Source organism: Camelus ferus, chromosome 4 (assembly GCF_009834535.1).
Source record: "Camelus ferus isolate YT-003-E chromosome 4, BCGSAC_Cfer_1.0, whole genome shotgun sequence".
Lineage (NCBI taxonomy): Eukaryota > Metazoa > Chordata > Mammalia > Artiodactyla > Camelidae > Camelus > Camelus ferus.
The window spans coordinates 50,710,661-50,732,004 of record NC_045699.1 but is presented as its reverse complement, the minus strand read 5'-3'; the positions used below and the strand labels follow the sequence as shown (position 1 = coordinate 50,732,004).

The 21,344-nt window shown below is 41.5% G+C and overlaps 1 long non-coding RNA gene across 1 annotated transcript in view; it reads left to right on the top strand.

The window, feature by feature from the left end:
- Positions 1-321: 321 nt before the first annotated feature.
- The window catches only part of LOC116663206, a 31,600-nt gene continuing 10,577 nt past the window's right edge, over positions 322-21,344 (top strand). The window contains exons 1-3 of the long non-coding RNA XR_004319375.1: positions 322-619; positions 8,329-8,485; positions 9,868-9,928. This is a non-coding gene — a long non-coding RNA (uncharacterized LOC116663206). The remainder of the gene's footprint in view (positions 620-8,328; positions 8,486-9,867; positions 9,929-21,344) is intronic.

Sequence of the window (21,344 nt, the reverse complement as noted above, 5' to 3'; positions counted from 1 at the left end):
TGTGGAAGCAGCTTTTCCTGTGTGTCTAACTCAGTTCACTCTATGTATCTGGCCCTGACTGTGACCATGGCACAAATTTTAGCACAGCAGGGATGTCCCCCATCCATTTCTCTCTCTTCTTCAAGGTTCAGTCCTGGGATTCAGAGTTTTTTTTGAAGTTATGAGGCCAAATGTGTTATTAAATCCTCCAGATCACATGCCTAAGAGCCCTGTGACAGAAAGGGCCCTGAGGCTCCAATGCAGATGTTACCACTGGGTTCAGCTCCTCCTTCCAGGCTGACTGACACCAAGGCCTCTGCACTGTATTGGGGGCTGGGGAGGCCGACAAGGAACATGCCTGTTTTCTCCTTCTGAGTTTGGAACTAACTGAGAAATAAGACCAGGAGGCAGACCACCAGAGATCAAAGTATCAGCTGTATTGATAGATAAAGCTGACCTGAGCAGTGTGGCTTGACTTGTAGCCAAATGGGTTCCTGAAACGCCCCTCCTGATCCTTGCTAACCCTGCAAAGCCGGCTTGGCCACACTCGCCACACAGCCAACCAACATGCAACTGTCCTGTGGACAGCTGGCTCTAAAAGGACACACAGAGAAAAGGCAGGGGCACATTCATCAGTCGGGTAAGTCACCCCTTCCCCTGGGGCTGAGAGAAGCCAGGGAGTTCCACCACGCCTTTCCACTTCAGGGGAGTGACTTGGAGATTCCCTTCTTTCTGAGGAATGGAATGTCAAAAGCAGGGAATACCTGTGGATCGCATCCCACCACACCTGTTCACACTAACCTCATCTTCTTTGCCTTGTGGGGTTTTTATTTTCTCCAGCCCAAGTACTTAGTGGTTTTCTTCTAAGTGGGAACTCTTTCTCTCAAGTCTGCAAGCTCCTTAAAGTCAGAAAGCATCATCTGGTATTTTAAAAAGAAATCTCTTCCCTCTTACACAGACTAGGAAGAAAGGGAGAAGGAAAGGAAGGAGGGAGGAGGAGAGGGAGGGAGCGAAGGTGAGAGGAAAGAATAGCCTGAGGCTGGTGGTGACTCTCAGTGACCAGCTTCTCACATTTTCCCTGGCTCCAGCTGGCCCCCAACGGCTCGGCCCCCACAGCTGGAGTCAGAGTCTTCAGCTGCAGGCTTTGGGACCAATCCTAGGCCTCTAGCTCCTGGCCTAGTCTCAGGTCATCCTGTTCCTAGAATGGGGCTCCTGCTGCCTGGGATTCAGTCTCTGCCAAGTAATTCTCTTCCTTAAATTCCATTTATCCCAATCAGCCCTTCTGGAGATGAGTTCTCCACCAGCACATTCGCTCTTAAGGCAGAATCTGTGTTTCTCGCTTCCTGTGCTGCCTGCTTGGGAAGATTCCTGCCTCTGGCAGTGTGAGACTGCAGCATTCTCTTCCCTCCTTCCCAGTCCCCCTTTTTGATGGGCCCTTCCCTGATCATTTGTACTATTCTCAGCAAGTCTCAATAGTATCTGAGCCTCTGCCTTCCCTTTCTGATTTGGCCTGTTTGTTGTTGCTAGATCCCTGGTTCTGACATCGGGAGGCTGATTTCGTTGAACAAGTACAATGACACGATCACAGGTCCAAATTAGGGCTGTCATCCACAGGAGGCACCAGGGGAAGGCTGCGTTACCTGCCTAGTCCAGGGATGCTGCTCTGGGAGCTTTGGAACCCACTGAGACCACACATCAAATTACAGGAGCAGCTGAAGCCTGCCCTCTATTCTACTACCCTGTGATTCTCCTTCAGAGCAGCTTACAAGCCACAGAAGAACTCTATAGCTGTAGTTGTTCATCTTTTTTTTAAATTGAATTTTTTTTGAGCTGTCTTATTGATTTTGCACATAAAATTTTTTTTTTTTTTGTGGCAGGGGTGGGGGGGCAGGTGGTAATAATTAGGTTTATTTATTTATTTTTTAATGGAGGTACTGGGGATTGAACCCAGGACATTGTGCATGCTAAGCACTCACTCTGCCACTGAGCTATACCCTCCCCCTTTGTTAATCCTTTTTGATTCATGAAGGCCTTGGGGAATCTGATAGAAGCTAAAACCATGATCCCTCAGGAAAATACACATACACTCAAACCTTCCACACACTCCAGGATGAGAACCCTTGTAAACAAACAAACACCTTCCCCCAAATTTCAACAACTATTATGCAGCATGACTGTGTTTCTCATCCTCTAGACTTGCATCCAAAATGATTTCTGGCTGTTCCCAAAGATCAAATCCCTGAAGGAACGAGATGTTCCAGTGCTGAGGAGGTCCAAAAGAATGTGCTGTAAACTCAAAAGACATTTCCACAAAGAGCATTCCAAAGATGTCTGAAGAAAGCCAGGGTCCCTGGAAAGCACAGCTTCTCCAGATGACCACCTGGAAGAGGGGAGCATCTGTGTTCCTGTCCTGGTTGGCTCTTAAACAATCAGTCCCTTTCCCAGTCAGGCAAAGCTCATGGAGAGTTTTTGGTGTGATAACTTCCCATCTGCTAATTCGATGAGGGACAATTTGAGAGCTGAGCAGATACTGCCTCCTCCATGCAGGCTTCAGGGACTTCTCCAGGCAGTTATGTGCTTCTTCCTTCCTGTCTCAAAGCTTTGTATAAATCTGCCTCTATTTTCATCTCTATCTCTGCCAACAGACTTTGAGTACAGACCTGAAAAGCAGACACTGGCTTCATGCATTTCGTTATTGGACACCAACTAAGAGACTACCATGTATAAGCACTGCAGACACCATGATGGACAAAAGTGTTGTACACTCTAAAGAAAAGGCAGACGAGCAAGACATAGCATGCCTAATGCTATCTTCTGGGAAATACAAGATGCTTTACCGTCCAACCTGTCTCTGGGGGAAGGGCACCTTTTAAGCTAAAGTGTGATGTATATCTTCCCAGGCCCAGTACAAAGTATGTGTTCAATCTTAAACATTTCCCTCAGCAAAATCCTCTGTGTTTTCTGGAGGGCTCACTCACTGACAGCAACTGCTCACTAATTTAAGAGTGGCTGTGGTGAACCAGAGCCTGACTATTTGGAAAGCTAGCTTGTATCAGGTTCAGCTGGTTACCTCCTTAAGCTTTTTCTGAGATATCTGTAAAGTGGTAGGAAAAGCAGTGGATTTAAAACTCCTGGAGGCTGTGGTCCTGAGGCTGTCACTGGCTACATTAGTGAGTTCTTGGGCCCCTCACTGTATTTCTGTGTATTCATGCCACCTTCCAGAGCAAAGGAAGCTATCTATGAAAAGCCCTTGTCAAACTTAAGCACGTAATCTTTCCATCTATCCATCTATCTAATCTTACCGCCTTGCTGGTTCCAGCTTTGCAAAAGAGGAGGACGAGGTGACCGTAAATTTAAGAGAACTGACAAGGGCACTGCTTTGTGGGGCCTGTGCTTCAAGCATTTTGCTGCTTCACATGACCTGGATTTGGCAGGGAGGGGGCAGTTTGAATTCCAGGCGGGCTAAAAGGCCTTGGCTGAGAAGCTCTAGCGGATTTTACAACACTGCAGGGAAAGGCTTCCCAAGGAGAGCTGGGAGGGAGGGGTGAGGTGGGTGTGTGTGGCTGCAATTCTGCAAACTGGATAAGGGTAAGAGGTAGAAGAGTCCCGAAAAAGGCAGGATAAGGTAGGGCAAGAAGAAAATCGGACAGCTCCCTTCCATCTCCCGCTAACAGCTGCGACTCGCAAGCCACGCTATCTCAAACCGGCCTCCCTACCGCTGTCCCTACCGCTGTCCCCACCGCTGTCTCCGTCCTCCCAACGCGCCCGGAGAGGTGCGCGTGGAGCAGGGGTCGCCGGCCACCCGCGCACGCACGCCACTGCCGACACTTTCTAGACATGCTACAGGGCCCAGATCCCCTCCTTTTATTTCCAGTTGTGCCTCAAGTCCAATCCACTGCAGTTTTAGAGTCCCTAGGCTGTCGGGGCGCGGTGGGGGTCAGAAGAAACCAGTCGAGAAGTGCTCGGGCCTGGAACTACAACTCCCAGAAGACACCGCACCGGCCCCGCCTTCTTGTGGGCGGGGCCGGAGGAGCCCAGCGGCTTAAAGCGGCGAGAGCTCGTCCCGGGAGTGCTGGACCATGAGCAACCCCCCCCCTCGCCCCCCGCCCTCGCCGCTTTCTGTCTCTTGCTGGGCTGAGTGGGGAAGCTGTGGTGTCTTTCCGTTTTTGCCTGTTTGCACCTGAGCTAGCAAGCAATACACAATTAAACTATAGTCAAGCGCGTTTAGAGGCTTCTCTCAGGTTCAGCAGCTTGCTGCTGTTGCTTCAGAAATTCTGAATTGTCGACTTAGCAAATGAGAACCTAAAAAATCGCTTGTGTGTTAAATTTCTGTAAGATGAATTATTCTCCCTACCATGTAGGAGCAACTTTCTTTTCTTTTCTAGTTTGCAGGTGGCAGTAGCTGATGTTTAGTTTCACTTGTTTTTTTTTCTAAAGACTCAACACAGGAAATAAGAGGGGAGTCTGTTTAAAGCAATCCTGCAGTAAATCATCTTGAAAAAGTAAAAGCTTACTAGTTGAATTGATGAATGCTCTACTTTAATTTTCAAAGTTTTAACTTTTGCAATGAAGAGTCTCAAAATGTAGCATACTTGAAATTCTATTTTAAGGTGTGGATTTTAAAATGTACTTTTAAATTGTAAGCTAATCTTTGAATTGGATGTAGGGGGTGAAGTGTGAGACTGCTACTCTTGCTTCTTGCTCTAGGGAAACAGAGTGACGACTGTTAGATGGCATGAGGAAAGCTTCCAGAATAGTGCTTTTGGGGTCCCAGGCCCTCATGACTATACAGGGTTTCCTGAACAAAGTCGTTTCTTGTGTTAAGAACTTACTTACGATTTTACTGGGTTAAGGCACTAAAATTTAAGAACTTTCCACTTCTCTTCCTGCCTCAAGTGCTGACCCTGATTTCTCACAGCCACTAATAAGCCACCTCCAAATCCCAACAATGAACTTTTGTTTTTTGCAAACAACTACAGTTTAAAGGCCTCAAAGGAAATCAGTTCAGCACTTGAATGCAAGATAGCTTTAGAGTTTTTTTTCTTTTTTTGGAGTGGGGGGATGTCTCAACTTCAGTCTTCTGAGATTTATGACTATGTATGCATTCAGTCTGTTTAGTGTGGTATTTGTGGATAATATGAAATTGGCCAACTTTGCCAGAAATTAACAATTTGTATAATTTTGTATTTGTTCTTTGTGTGGGGAAGCTCAGCAATGACAGACTGAAAACTGGAAATAATAGTTGATGTACAGTGATTTTTGAGATGACTAGAGAGTAGCTATTGTGCTCAAAACAAGCCCTCCATACATTCTGAAACATTAAATAGGGGAGAAAGCAATACTTGTGATATTTGGTAATATTTAAAATTTCTCCAAATTCTCAAATGGTCTCTTTATAGTCACAAAACAGAACATGTTTTCTGGCCATCAGCTCTTCTATTAAACATTCAGTTTATCAAGTCTTAGGCAGCAGAGGAAGACAAGAAAGCATAAGATATAAGACAATGTTATTGTGTACAAGAAAATTTCAAGAGAACTTACGAAGTATTAACACTTGTAAAAGAGGGCAGCTGGAAATAAGGGCAGTATTCAGCAATCAAATTTATTCCTATCATTAACAATAAAGGGCAAACATCAGTCTGACAAAAGATACTGTTAACAAAAGTTAACAGTAGCAACAGAGACATCAGGAACCTAGAATAGATCTAAAAAAAGATGTGCAGGATTTTAATGAAGAGAAGTATAATGCTTTATTGAAAAACATTAAGAAAACATTTAAATAAATGGATTGATACATTGTGTTCATGGATGAAAGGATTCTATTTTTATAAAGCTATCAGTTTTCCACACATCTATACATGTAAGGCAACCCGAATCAAATTCTCATTGTGATTTTAGTGTATGTATGTTTACATACACTAAATATTCGGTGTATTTAGAATTCCATGTGCGACTCGGCAAGCTTATCTTAAAATTTATGTAGAAGGTCAATGGTTCACAAATAACATTTTTAAGGATAAAGTGGGGGCCCTACTACATATCAAGACATCTTATAAAACTGTAGTAATAAGACAATGTGGTATTGCTGCTGGAATAGGCAAATAGAGCACAGAACATGACCTGTGCCTATCCAAGGACTTATGTGATGGGTCATTGGGAGAAGATGGACCATGGTGTTTAGAATAGTTAATCACATGAGATATGTGATAGGTCACTGGGAGAAGATGGACTATGTAATAAATGGTGCTTAGAATAGTTAACTACATTAAAAAAAGACTCAACACACTAACTAAATAAACAAATACAATTTAGATGAATTAAAGACTTAAATGTGAAAAGAAAACTTTAAAACTTTTAGATGTTCTCTTATATATCTTTATAAACTTATTCTAGGAAAGGAGTTCTTAGACAAGCTACATAAAGTTTAAACCATGAAGGAAAAAAAACAGGTAAATCTGATTACCTTAAAAACAAGTAAGCAAGTAAGCAAACAAAGAAAATGTCTGTACATTAGAAAACTCAAGTGAAAAGGCAAGGCACACACTGGGAAGACACAACTCAAAGAGAGGCCAAAGATTAGTATTCAGCACATTTAACTACTGAAAATGACTTAAAGACAAATGATGCAATGTAATGAGACAATACAGTGATGAACAAAGATATGATTTGGCAGTTCCCAGAAGAGGGAAACTGAAGGGCTGATAGTGAGATGATGCTCAAGGAAATACTAATTAAAACAAGAAGAATGACAAAAACGTTTATCTGATTGGCAAAATTAGTAAGATCAATAATATCCAATGCTGTCAACGATGTTGAGCACCAGGAACTCTCATCTATGCTGATGGTAGTGTAAATTGGTTCCGTTTGGCACTATCACAAAAAGTCAAGATTACAAAGCAATCCCACTTTGGACACATATTCTAGAGAAACTCTTGTACACATGCATAAAGTGATGTGTTAGAAAATATTCACAGTAGCCATGATGATGATAGCCTGAGGTAGAAAACAATGAAAATGTCCCTCAAGAGAAGTATGGATAAGAAAACCAATTCATTCAGTGAACTACTATAAAGCAGCAAAAATGAATGTATTAGAACTGCATTATCAACATGTATAAATCTCAAGGACATAATTTGTGCAAGAAGAACAAGTTATGGAATGATGTGTATAATGTCAGCATGATACCACTTATGTAACATTTGGAACATACAAAACAATACTAGTCATTGGACACTGATATGCAGAGAAAGTATAAAAAATGTACACCAGATTAAGAAACACCAAAATCAAGGGAAAGGAAGGAAATAAAATTGGAAGGAGCTTCAAATGTGTCTATAACATCTTATTTCTTAAAACTGTCCATTATAAGAAAAGAAAGGAAAAAGATGGACTGACCTGTTTGGTGAACTGAAGTTATACTTACATTTTCAAATAACTTTGTGAGTTTCCTTTATAATTCAATCCAGTGAGCCATCACTCTGTAGAATCCCTTGGCACTGAGGACTAAGGCCTGTTGGGTTCTTGCTGACGGCCATCTGCCAGGCTTTCTGTCTCCACATTTCTACAACACAGCGGGGCCAGTGGGAATAACATGGTGAGCTGGCACCGTGGAGTTTAAATCTAGCTGAGAATCCTTATTCCACGAGCAAGACGGGTGGAAGCTAAGAGCATGGCTCTCTACCCCTGATCTCTGGTGGATGCCAATAGAAGCTTCAGTTTTAAACACATAAACACCTCATCTCTCCATTGGAACCTTCCAATCAAAATGGGCAAATTAATCCACTGGAGTCCCAGACACTAGTGGGATGGCAACTGAGCCAAATTCTTGAACGAAGGTCTCTTCTCCCCTTCTGCAATTGGTTTTCAGTTTTAGAAAAGGTGCTTTTGGGGGTGGTGAAATGGGTGAAGGTGGTCAAAAGGTATAGACTTCCAGTAAGAAAATAAATGAGTCCTGAGGATATAATGTACAGCATGGTGACTGTAGCTAATAATACTGTATTGCATATGTGAAGGTCGCTGAGAGAGTAGATCTTAAAAGCTCTCATTACAAGAAAAGAAAAACATTTTTGTAACTATATGTAGTGATACATGTTTACTAGATTTGTGGTGATCTTTTTGCAATATATACATATATCGTATCATTATGCTGTTCGCCTGAACTAATATAATGTTATATGGCAATTATATCTCAATTTAAAAAAAGGAAAGGTGCTTTTAATATTTTTTAAAGAGTTAAAATGACAAGAAATCCACCTGCAGAGAACATATTATACCTTGCTTTACTGAAGATACTTCACTGTGAAAATTCAATTTGGCTGAAAAGTTTTAATCCTTGTCTTATTATTTCAGTAGCACAGAGTCACCATCATTGGCTGTTGAAAAACGTATCCAATCTTCTTCTCCCCCACCAAACAAGAGCATTTGGAATGAACACTTCATAGGACGTACTGGCTCTTTACCACCTTCACCCTCGTACCTGGACTCACAAGTCCTCCTGGATTCTCAGGTGACGCATAAGCCCTCTCCCATTTATCAGCAAACAAAATTTATTTATCAGACACCCACATTTGTACAATGCTCTGTTGAGCACCTAATAAATGTTTTTAAGGGACAGTGTCTTTGGACAGAGCTTGTAAACTAAAGTAGTACCAGTTGGACAGGCTGTTCTGTCTTCCCTCTTTGGTCACACTGTCTTTACTCACCCCTTGTCACCAATTGCAGAAGGGGAGAAGAGACCTTCGTTCAAGAATTTGGCTCAGCTGCCATCCCACTAGTGTCTGGGACTCCAGTGGATTAATTTGCCCATTTTGATTGGACCTGGAGCTAGTAACACCCACCCACATAAACACCTGAGTTCATTTTATGAGGCCTTTCCCCATAAGTAGTAAAGCCAAAAAGCATTCACTTGTATAAACATGATAAAGTTCTAGTGTCATACAACTGAGATAAATAACAGCAGTTCAGAGAAAAAAATTTCTTAGTCAACAGAGATATGATCAACACAGTTTAAGGTGAGGAGTCAATTTCCACCCAAAAAGGAGAGTGATGGTCCTAAGAGTGGGTTTCTATCTTCCAGCACGTTACTCTAGTTAGTCAGTGTATAGCCTAGGCTGCCTCTGTCTTGTGAGCACAGCTTTCATCTCCCAGGCAAGTGAGGAGAAGGACTTCGCTCTCTCGAAGAGGTGATGTAGTGGGGCTTTCTCGTTTGAAAGAACAGGCAGCCGGGCAACTCTTACTGAGGGTCACTGTGACTTGGCAGCCATGTGCATGGGGGCAGGTGAGGGCTGTCAGCAAAAGGCACTGGATGCCTCATCCCTTCCCAGGGAGAGGTGAGAATACGATTCGTTTCTCTATCTTTTGTTGGTGGAATGTAAAGTATCACTAATCATCAAATGCCAACTTTCCACGTGCATAGTGGAATCCTTGGTGAGTGGGGGAGGGGAGAATTTTTGTCTTTGGGTTCGTTCTTCCACTTAGAGAGCTGGGAAATTGAATGCGCTTCACAGCACGGTCATTTCTGACTTGCAAATACTCTATCCATATGATATCAAAAATAACTATTTCCTTCTTTCCTTTCTTCTTTCCATTTTCCCTCTCCCCTAGTTCCTTCCCTTCCTCCTTCCTCCCCATTCACCTATCATCCATCTATCCATCCATCCGTCTAGTATTTAATGAGTACTTTCTATGTACCGAGTTCCTTCGACCAGTGGCTGTGGTCCAGAAATAGAGAGGGTGGCGGCCTATTCAAAGGCAGGAGTGGTGGGGATAGAGAGTAAGGCAGAGAAGTGAGGGAGTTGACAAGACACGGTAACTAGTAAGAGGTGAAGGATGATGATGGAGGAGTCAAGGATAACACCTGACTAGAAGTTTTTCCCCCCTATTTTGCAGAGGTCCACAGTCTCTGCCAGAAACTCTGGAACGTGGGTACCACTTGAAACAGGCAAAGCGTGTAAGTACTGCCGTCTTTCCATGTATAGTTATAATGCTTAGACATGCTGCCCCAAGGTCCTGTTGGGCAAGGTTTCACTTGATATCTGTAGTCAACCCATGTGCTACCACACAGTGATCATGCATCAGTTTACATAATTAAAAGTTATAAGACACTTAAATGGCTGAACTGTATAAATTTTAAATAAAATTTGGAATCCTCAAAATCACATGAGAAAAACTAGTGAAATATAGAACAATCAGTCCAGGGGACCAACTCCAAAGACAGAGAATGCTGATGAAAGAGAGAAAGTATTGGAAATAAGACACATAAAAATGCCCTGGGACTAATCATACGGAAATGTTGAGGGCAAATCATTAACAAACCTAGAAAAGCATAACAAGAAATATTTGTTATTACAAAGAGTACCTCAATTCAGGTGTTAAAAGTTTACACTAAAGGTTGTCACGGTAGGAGGTTTTCTCTGGACTCTGTTTGAGACACCTCCTCTGTCATAAGAGCTTTTACAGGGGACACAGGCAGAGGTCAGAGCTGCAGAGAATATACACAGGAGGACAGCTTAGTATAGACATCTTTATGTGGCTGGATGTAATCACAAACAACCATATGTTGCTCTCTCAAGAGCCTGATTATTGAACTCATTAAGTGCATCTAAGAACATAATTGTTAATGTTGCTTATAATGAATTTCATGAATAAATAAATGCATTAATACGCTCGTAAAATCTGTTAAAATGTGATGGCTGGTGGAGGTGTAGAGCACCAGGGGAAGGGAAGAGACAGGGACAGGAGAGTATTCAGCTGGGAAGTGCTGCGGTGTCATGCTGGTGGTTACCGCCTGTGTCCTGCAGTGTGGCATAGACATGGACACACGCCAGAGCAAGCTGACGTTCCCCCCTGCATGTTCTACTTCCTAAGGCAGGCACATCTCCTATGGTAATTTTAGAAAGATTTCTAGTAATGAGAATCAAAGCAAAAATAACTCAAAAGGAGAATGCAGCTAGCAGAAACGGAAGGTAAGTCACCAGAATCCCAATCCAGCCGTCTTCCTTCTGCCTCACACAGCAATTTAGAATGTTGCTTTATTTATTTTTATATACAGCCAAATTCACTCTTTTTAGTGTTCAGTTCTATAGGGTCTGAAAAATGCATAGAGTCATGCAACCATCACCAAAATTAAGTTGCAGAACAGTTCTATCCTGTGCTGCCCCTTTGTAGTCAACCCTTCCTCCCACCTTTAACCCTGGAAACCAATGACCTCGTCTCTGTCTTTAGTCTTGCCTTTTCCAGAATGACGTGCAAGTGGAATTCTATAGTAGCACAGCGACCTTTTAATTAGGGGACTTAAAACAAAGCAAGCTAACAAGAACAAAAAAGCCCAGAGCCTCTTCCCTGAATATTCTAGTTAAGTCAAGTTTAATGGGCCAGATCCCTCACATCCTCCTAACGCTTTTAAAAATATTTTTCCTGATTGAAGCAACTGTAATTTCTCTTTCTCTTGGTCCTCACCCTTAGCTGCTTAAGAATTTGAGGGGTAACTTTGCAATTGTTTCCTGCATGGTGATTTGAGCTCTACAGAGGAGGCCTGCTTTGCTGTATTCTGTCTGGGATAGAGTCAATGCTGTGTTTTTCTAGAAATGTTATAAATAAAGTCCAAACTAAAGAGGAGAACTCATTTCATGGAATTCAGTTAGGATTTTCCTGAAAGAGAGCAGACAAAGAAAGATGTGGGAAGCACAGCGAAGCACATAAAAATTAGAAACACTCCAAGGGTCCTCTTTTATGAAGGTCAGCCTCATACATAAAGGAACATAAAATTCCTGAAACATAAAACTGCAAGGCGTGCAAAGGAAGGCCAGCACCCATTGGACGCACACGAATGAACACCGTGAGGCAGACAGACCAGCTCCGGGTACAGCGTGAGTTAACTGCCTCACTGTCCATCACCCTTTCTCCTCTTGCTCTTCATGTTCCAGAACACATTAACTATAAAAAGAAACGGTACAGGAGCTGGATTTTACCTTAACTCTCCCTGGGCTATTATTGCTTTTTTAAAAGTGGATTTGGGGATATGTGTTTGTTTTGTTCTATTCCATGAGGCATGGAATTTATAACACTGCCTAGTGTGGATCAGGAGGGGGTGAAATATATCTCTACTTCCTGCCTCCTCCATCTTCACTGGTAGTGTTTACCGTGCGTCCACTGTGGGCTTTGGTCGGTGCTGTCTTAGGAGAGTTCGCTTCTGTCTATTATGTCATCTTGCTTTCCCGAGCAATTACTAAATCATCTGTGTCAAGCCACTGCGTATGCCTGCTAGTTTGGGCTCTACCATTGTGTTTATCACCATATCAGAGGAACAGTAAATGGCACCGAGGGGAACACTGTATAAACACAGTGACGGAGATAGTGGCGTGGCGACCCGTGGGGACAACATTTGCATAAGATTCTTGTGTTTTCTCAGCAATCAAGTTGTGATCAAATCAAAGCCCTGGCAGAACATTAACATATAGTTTTGTTTGTGAATGCACTATATGTAAAGTCTTACCCAAATATATTATGACTTAATAATAAAAATAAAATAAAATTCGGTTCTCCATGCAATACATCTAAAACTTTTAAGATAGGATAAAGTAAATTCATGAAAATGATGGGTTTGATGTACAATCTCTGGCATCAGATGGTGAAGCAGATGGTTTGTCAGCACACAGCAAAGAAGACAGCATGGGTTTACTAAGAACAAGCCATGCTAAACTAACCTTGTTTCCGTTTATGATGGGGTTGACACTGATAGAAAAGAGAAATTCCTTAAAATGAATGTATCTTGATTTCATTAAGGTTGAAATGTTTCCTTGTGGACAAGATAGAGAAAACTTACCTAAATGATAATGTGACAGATTTGTTGCTAGTTGAACAAGTGATTAATGGGCCAGGTCAACCTTGAGGGACGTATATATGCCTTAGGACTCTTCCTCGTTCCCTGGTTTTATTAATAACTTGAATGAAATGTGTACATACCTTTACACAACATTTTGAGAGATACTTAATATAATGAACATTAAAATCAAGATTTTTTAAGAAGAAAAAAAAAAAGACTGGAAGAACACCCTAAACTAATCAAAGATTTTTAACAAAGACAAATGTAAAGTCCTAAGCCTGTACCTTAAAACACGCACAAGTATGGAATGGAGGTAATTGACTTGTTAGTTCATGAAAAGAAGACATGGATATTTTAGTCAATTTCAACTGTCATGCGAGTCAGCTGTATAAAATGGTTGCTGAACAAAGAAGAGTAGTATCCGTATCAGTTGGAAATGGTCATCCCACTGTACTTTCTAATGGTCACACCCATCAGTAGTACTCTTTCTAGAACAACGTGTCTGATTTTAGGAAAGACATTAACTGGAGCAGATCCAGAGGATCTGACCACGCTGGTGTGAGTCTGAAGATTACATCATGGGAAGAATAGGGGGAAAGAAGCACCATGTATTGAATGTCTACTTTGAGCATAAGAGAGGAGTAAAGACTGGGGGTAAAAAGAAGGATGGAATAAGAATAGGTGAGCTTCCTAGGGGTTTAAATGATTAGTAAATGTGCAGAAAGTAGCCCCAGAACACAAGTTATCTGGGACAGGGAAAGAGTCAAGTAGGGCATTCTATAGCTCTCCTGCCCTGAGTAAGGGTGAGGGGTATGTGCCTGTGTGTTATGCGTGCTTGTGTGTGTGCACACATAGGTGTGTGTGTATGTATGTATGTCCAGGTAAGTAGGTAGCTAGGTGGTGATCAGAGCGTATGTCTTAGTTCGGGCTGCTATAATGAAACAGCACAGACTGGGTGCCTCATAAGCAACAGAAATGTATTTCTCACAGTTCTGGAGGCTGGTAGTTTGTGATCAGGGTGCCAGCATGGTCATGTTCTGGTGAGGGGCCTCTTCCAAGTGGCAGACTGCTATCTTTTTGGTGTATCCTCCCAGGGCAGAAAGAGGGTGAGAGAACTCCCTGGGGTTCTTTTTATAAGGACACTATTTCCGTTCATGACCTAATTACCTCCCAGAGACCCCACCTCTTAATATCATCACATTGAGGGTTAGGATTTCAACATACGAATTGGGGCAGGGGGACAGAATTCAGTCCACAGCAGCGTGCACTCCTGCTCCCCTACTCGCACAGTGGCTTCCCGCAGGACAATCCAGTTTGTCCTCATCATTCCATGTTCACTCGTCACTAATTTAGTGCCAAGACTCATGGTAGAAATTGGAGATACAAGGTTGAATCAATCCATTTTCTACATGAAATGAGCTCACAGTCTAGAGGGGGCAAATGGGCATTGTGCCTGCAAGCTGCCCCCTGAAAGCTGAGAAGTAAAGTTAGGAAGCTAGAGTCACTCAGTTATCAGTGTGGTGACTCAGTGTCATCTGTGCAGAGTTTCAGAGCTGGAGGGGATTTGGGACATCTGCTCAGTGTATGGTTTTCAGACAGTGCCTCATGGAATCCTAGGGCTTTTGCAAAGCTTTCTTTAGGGCTTGCTGTGTGTGACAGGGGGACTAAATCAGAAGATGTTTGGGGTCCATCCTTACTCACACGTCAAGCAGAGCAGCTCCACTTCCGTTTTATTTGTTCATTATCCATTGAATTCACTTAAACAAAGGGTAGTGCTACTGCTAAGCGTCTAACCATGCCCCAAGCCCACTCAGGAAGATAGTGAACAATGGCTAAAAGGTGTTATAATTTACTTGATGTAATTAAAGAAATGTTTTTGTTGTATGCGTATTATGTGCTTATAAAGGCTACAAAGTGGATTCATTCAGTGATTTATTGAAATACCTAATAAGCCAAACCTGTGTGCTTCTAAAATCATCCTAAGAATTTCCCTCAGAAGTTTAGCTTTTTTCCTAAGACTTCAAACTCCCCGAGGGCAAGAACTTTGCCCTGTTCATTTTTGTTTCTCAAATGAATAGCGGTATGACTGATATATATGGGCATTCTAAATATTTGCTGAATATATGAGGAAGGAATTAAAACAATGTATTAATTGGACCCAGAATAGATCTTCTGATTATAAAAAATAAAATAAAATTCTAAATCTTTATTCAATTTTCATAAACCAAATAAGCTGATATATATATATATTCATTATACTATGTTAGCAGTAACTATAGCGATCAAATTACATACCGATTGGTGTGGGAGAAGACTGAACATTTGGCTCTGAAGCAGCATCATTTCTTTCATCGGTGAGCACCCAGTCTCCCATCTCTTCTTAGTGAATCCTGGGCTCTAAGTCATAAATAATGATAGATTTCTGCCAAAGGTATTTCCACAGAAAGGATATGTAACTTCCTTTCCCGTGATGCAGTGACTCACTAAACAGCTACCCTTGTGAATTCCAGTTAGGAACAGCTTTTGTGCTTTCTGGTCAGACTTTTAGGCAATATCAAATCTTTAGGATTCTGTACCCATTTCTGAGTGTGGGCTGGAAGCACTCAGACACAGCTGGAAGCGCTCAGTAACCAACTGATCCATGACTGGCTTGGGCTTGGCCAGACTGAAGCCTGGACATTGTGGCTCTCCTCAGAGAAGGTGCCTGTTGGGTGTGAGATAAAGACAAAGGACTAGACAGTGCATGGAAAGGGGGCTTTTCCCAGCTTTACCGAAAGTGTTAACGTATAAAGCTGCTGCCAGTACACACACACACACACAACCAGTGACATATTCACAGAAAGAGTCTTTAGTAAAGAATGGAAGCCAAGATTTTACGTATAGACTAAAAAGGGGAGGGAGTTGACAAGCAGTAGCTATGAGTTATCCTGAGAAAGTAAGGACAGGCCCCCAAAAGCTACGGGAGTGCTTAAGGATCCTGTTCTTGATTAGCAAGTCATGACTCTTAAATTTTATACAGTCTTTTAAGGTTGCCCCTCTTATCTAGAGTAAATGGTATATTTTACAAATTGTTCCTCAGACTCATGTTCATATATTCTGTGACCATGACTTTATAGGAGAATATAATTTTCTTAATTCTAGGTAACTGAGTTGTATAGCCAAGAACAGTGAGACAAGTAGCTTGGGCAATTGCTTCTCCCATGAACATGAAATGGTGCTGGAAGACAGAAACCTACTTTTAGCTAAGAAACTTATGTCAATAGTACCTGTTCTCAAGACAAATCCCAAGTCTCAGAAATAGCCTCTATCTTTTCAGTGACACTCATTCTTCCTCTGAAATTGCGTTTCAAAAGCTGGGAATCATATTTTATTCTTTCATACACACTCATTACATATAGGGCACCTATTACATGCCAGGTTCTGCAGATACATTAGTTAACTAGCTCCTATCCTTATCTTCAGGAGTGTACTGGGAAAATGGGCAATGGTTTCTACTAGTATTGCTGCCTAAAAAGTCAACCCAACTTAATGCTGAAAACAAAACCAATACTTTATTTTGCTCACAAATCTCTACTTTTCACAGAGTTCAGAGCATGAGCTCATCTCTGTTCCATGTCTTCTGGGGAAGTTCAAAGGCTGGGGGCTGGAATCACCTGAAGCCTTGTTCATCATCCTGTCTGGAGGCTGATGCTGGCTGTAGGCTGACAGCCCAGCTGGGGCTGTGGCCACAACACTCTAGTGTGGCCCATTTGTGCAGTCCTTCCACTTCTGCACTGCATGATGATCAGTTTCTAAGAATGAGAATCCCAAGAAAAAAACCTGCAGAAATTGCATGACCTTTTCTGACCTTGCTTCAGAAGTCACACAGCATCACTTCTGTTTAATCTAGGATTAATACCTAATTCAATGGTGGGGTCCAGGAAAGACTTCCTAAAATAAATCATTATGTAATCTAATTTCTGAGGAGCATTAGTCAGGAGAATGCAGGCAGCATGGTAAGAAGAGTGGTACATAAAAAATGAGCAAGTTTACAAAAGTACAAGTAATTTGGGAGAGCCAGATGTAAAGTATGAGAAGGAGTGACAAGCCTGGAGAGGTGGCTATGAAAGGCCTTGTAAACCATTTTATGGGTCTGGACTTTATCCTGCAGGCTGTGGGGGAGATATTGAAGTGTTTTAAGCAGGGAATGACATGATCAGATTTGCATTTTATAAGAAACACTCTACTGTAGTGTAGAGAACTTAGCATAGAAGAGGGATGGAGCAAGACTGGCAGTAAATGATCAGTTCAAAGGCTGTGGGAGTATCCAAATAAGAGATGATGTAGGGGGAGGGTATATGTCAGTGGTAGAGCACATGCTTAGCATGCATGATGTCCTGGGTTCAATCCCTAGTCTCTCCATTAAAAGAATAATAAATGAATAAATAAACCTGATTGTCTCCCCTGCACCCCCCAAAAACTTAAAAACATGATGATGGAGTGGGTTAAGTTCGTGTTGATGGGGGTAGAAAGAAAATAATAAAATCAGGAGATCTTAAGGGTTAGAATTGATGGGACTTGGGGATTAACGGTTGGTGGGAAAAAGAGAAAGGAGTCAAGGGTAAGAAGATTTTTGCCATGAGTAAGCAGGTAATATTCACTCTGATCTGGGACAGAAGAAGAGGAGCATTTTGGGGCAATGGGATAAGGGGATGCTGATGAATTCTATTTTGAATTTGGAGTGCTTGTGGAACATTCAAGTGGAACTATTCAGCAGGCTATTGGATATGTGAATAGAACTTATATAGGAAAACTGGACTTTGAAAAAAGATTGGAGAGTCATCAGCATGTGGAATTTATAGATGGCACTTGCAGACTTACGTGAACAGATTAAAAAGAAAGCCAAGAAGAAACCCTGAGTTTCACTAGTTTTTAAAGAATGGGGAAAAGGAAGAGAACCCAACAAAATGGATGGTAAAATAAATTCAGAAAGTAGCCAGATAGCCAGGAAGTGTGGCATCATGGAAGCCACGGGAAGATTGTTTCAAGACGAAGAGAATGGTGAGCAGTAGTAGAGGCTGTAGAGAAGTCAGATCACTTGAGAACTGAAGAGCTTCTGAGTAACTGAGACAACTGGACCCCTGACAGTTTTTTCCTGCACCCTTTACATGGGTAATCTCAGGGCAACAGGGCATCCCAAGTAACTGACAAAATCAATTTCAATTATCATCGATGAATAATATGTAATTTAATTGAAGATTTTGTGGGGAGGTGGAGTTGTAATTGCATACTACCTAGCAAAACTTCATGAAAATCTTTTTTACCCATCTCTGTTCATTCTCCAAAATCTCTCTTCCTTTATCTCTTCTCTCTTCTCTATGCACAAACTTCTTTCTACAGTTGTTCCTATACTACCATCCTCCAATATTTTATCCCTTTTCTTATCTTGTTTTCTCTTCGCTTTGCACTTTGCTTTGTAGGGCCATTAGTAATAAACAATTTTTAAAAAGTAATGGTTGTGTTTAGCAGTCTGGAGTTTCAAAGCTGACTATGCCAAGAGCCAAATTAATGTAGGGGTCGAGATAGAGGGCACATTATAGTTGTTGAGAATAAACTGGACTTCTTGATAAACATGTTAGATTAACCATCTACATTTATCTCCATTCCCTTTTCAAACCTCACTAAAATGACAGCTGCAGCTTCCATTAAAATGTGCTCTTCAGGCCTCCTGCTCTTAGGAGCATAACTCACAGTGTCCGCAGTTGCTCTAGATCCACCACTGCCTTCAGTGCCAAGGTCTCATTTCCTATAAGCTGTTCCTGATGGTACATAGTAGGGATACTAATGCAAGCTCATTACTATGAAACTCTTCCAATAAGAGACATTGGCTTGAAGGCTCCTTCTTGGCTTGATCAAAGCTTTCTTGGAACCACAGTGTAGTTCTGGACTCTTCCTACTCAGGCCTCAACTCCTTCCCTCCTTCTTCCTGCAGGCGTCCAAAATGCATGGCAGTTGGAAGTCTCTGCTTTTCCCCTTCCCCCCAAATAAATGTCTTGTATGTATTCTCCAATCTTGGCATCTCCTTCTCAGAGGACCCAAACTGACACACTTGTAAAATTAAAAAGGCAAAAATTCACAAGGTAAAAGAGATAAGACGATAGAAGGAGAGAAATGTCAACAAAGTTCTGAAAGATGGGAAGTTGGTGGATGAAAGGTAATGGGCTTATAGAGGAGAAAGATGAAAACTAGGTGCCAACAGAGGGGCTAGCCAAGAGCAGGAAGCTGATTTGACTTGCAGAGTCTTCCAAAGGCTCAAGAATCAGAGTATAAAATTACTGGGGTGAGGCTGAAAATGCAAGGAAGTTTCTTGAAAGGTGCATGAACAGCAGTAGATCACCAGATTTCTTCTTTCATCACAAAAATCCAAGTGAACTACCTCTCTTATTAATTATCTAGTAAGGAGACTGGAGATACCAATTTTGGGAACACCAGACATAGGAGGAGGGTGATTAATTGCAAGTCTACAAACTGGTGAGAACGCCCCCTACTCCTAGCAACTAGCAGCCCACTCCTTAAGAAAGCCTCTCAGAATGTCAATAGCGAAGTTTATATCTCCCAGATAGGAGACTAAAGAATTTGTTTCTAGAGAAACTGGCCTACCCCAAAGAAAATAACTAGTGATACCATCTTTTGGAGTCCCCCAAACACAATCCTTAGGGCAGGAACAATCATCATATAGTGAAATCCATCAATCCATATGCTCAGTCTCCAAAAAACACAGACAAATAAATGAAAAAATACAAAAGCAGCTCAAAGGAAAAGAGAAATGACACAGTGGCAGGAGAAACATTTACATATAAACCTTTTAGTTATTAGCTTCAGAGAAATAAGAGTAACCATGAAACAAAAATAAAATTCCCTAAAAAAGGAACAATCAGAAAATAAATTTTTTTTTTGGAAATTAAAAATATGAAGGCAGAAATAAAAAATTAAGTAGTGTTTGATGAATAAAGTTGTGGAAATATCCATTAAAGTAAAGCAAAAAATCAACAACATAAAAATAGGAGGAAAAGTTAAAAAGAAAATGGGACAATCAATCCAGGAAGTCCAATTTTGAGTAAAAGCAACTTCCAAAAAAACCAAAAAGAAGGAAAAAAAAAGAAGGAGGAGGAGAGGAAGGGCATTATCAAATAGAAGAAAATGTCCCAGAATTTAAGTCTGTGTCTCCAGGATGAAAGGGCCCATTGAATGTTAAACACAATGAATGAAAAAAAGACCTACACCAAGGCACATTTTTGTGAAATTTCAGGACATTGGCTCAAAGAGAAGCTCCTAAAATCTTCCAGTGGGAGAGGGAGAGGAGAAAGAACAAGAAACTGATCATATACAAAGCATTAGGAACCAGAATGCCATCTAACATCTCAACAGTAACCATAGACTTCAGAAAATCATGAAGCAGTGTTTTCAGCATTCTTAGGGAAAATGTTTTCCAACCTTAAATGCTATATTCAATGAAGCTACCAATAAACTATGAAGCTGGAATAAAGATATACAATATCTTTATAAACATTTACTTCCAAAGCAAGCTTTTTCAAGGAGTTACTGAAGGTTATACTCCACAAAAAAAAAAAAAAAAAAAAAAAAAAAGAGAGAGTAAACTAAGAAAGAGCCAAGTAGAGTGACCCAGTGCAGGAGAGATATGAGTCTCTGTATTAAGAGGCCTCCAATTAACTCACACATAAGACACATCAGAAGCCTCCTTCTGCTACCATCAATTCTTATCTAGATTCCTCTTTTGTCCAGTTCCAACACTGCAAATTTGAGATCCTAACCCTTATACAATTCTTTTACTGATGTCTGAATCCCTTCTTACTATCAATCTACTATTATAATGACCTGGTCCAACAATTTCCTTAATTAATTTATTAACTCACTCACTTACTGAGTGCCCACTATAGTACAGTTGAATCTGAAGAAAAACTGTGGGGAACAAATAGGCATGAACAATTTTTTTTTCTTTTTCTTTGCATTTTTGTAAAGCCTTCCTTTCCCTGAGGTCAAGGTCTGATTTGAAGAGGAAGTTAGCAACACTGGGGTCTGCACATGAGTTTCATAATTTTGATGTGTATTTAAGAAACTGTTGGTACTTGCAGGCCATTTGCAGATGCAGTTGATGCCCTGCTTCTATTCCCTCTGCTCACTCATGCTCACTGGCATCTGCTGTAGAGAGTTTCCAAAGCATAGAAAGAGTCCCACCTCAAGCACCTGCTTCTCTTCTTCTCTGCTTAGGGGCTTTCTTGGCACCTTGAAGGACTTGCAGAGCCTCAAAGAGGCTCTGCTGAGAAGTGCAGGGGCAGCAGCACCCCTGGGGCTGAGGCCAATTCTCAACTGATGGGAGATAGAAGTCAGTGGATAAATGCTCCAGTCTTCCCATCACCAGTGGAATAATTCTAGGCAGGGCTGACTCTGCGTTTGCATGATTTGAAGTTGGCTGACCTTGAGAGTGTGGGGGAGCAAAATTTGCCACCCCAAAATATATATGTCTCTCTGGCATGAAGGTAAT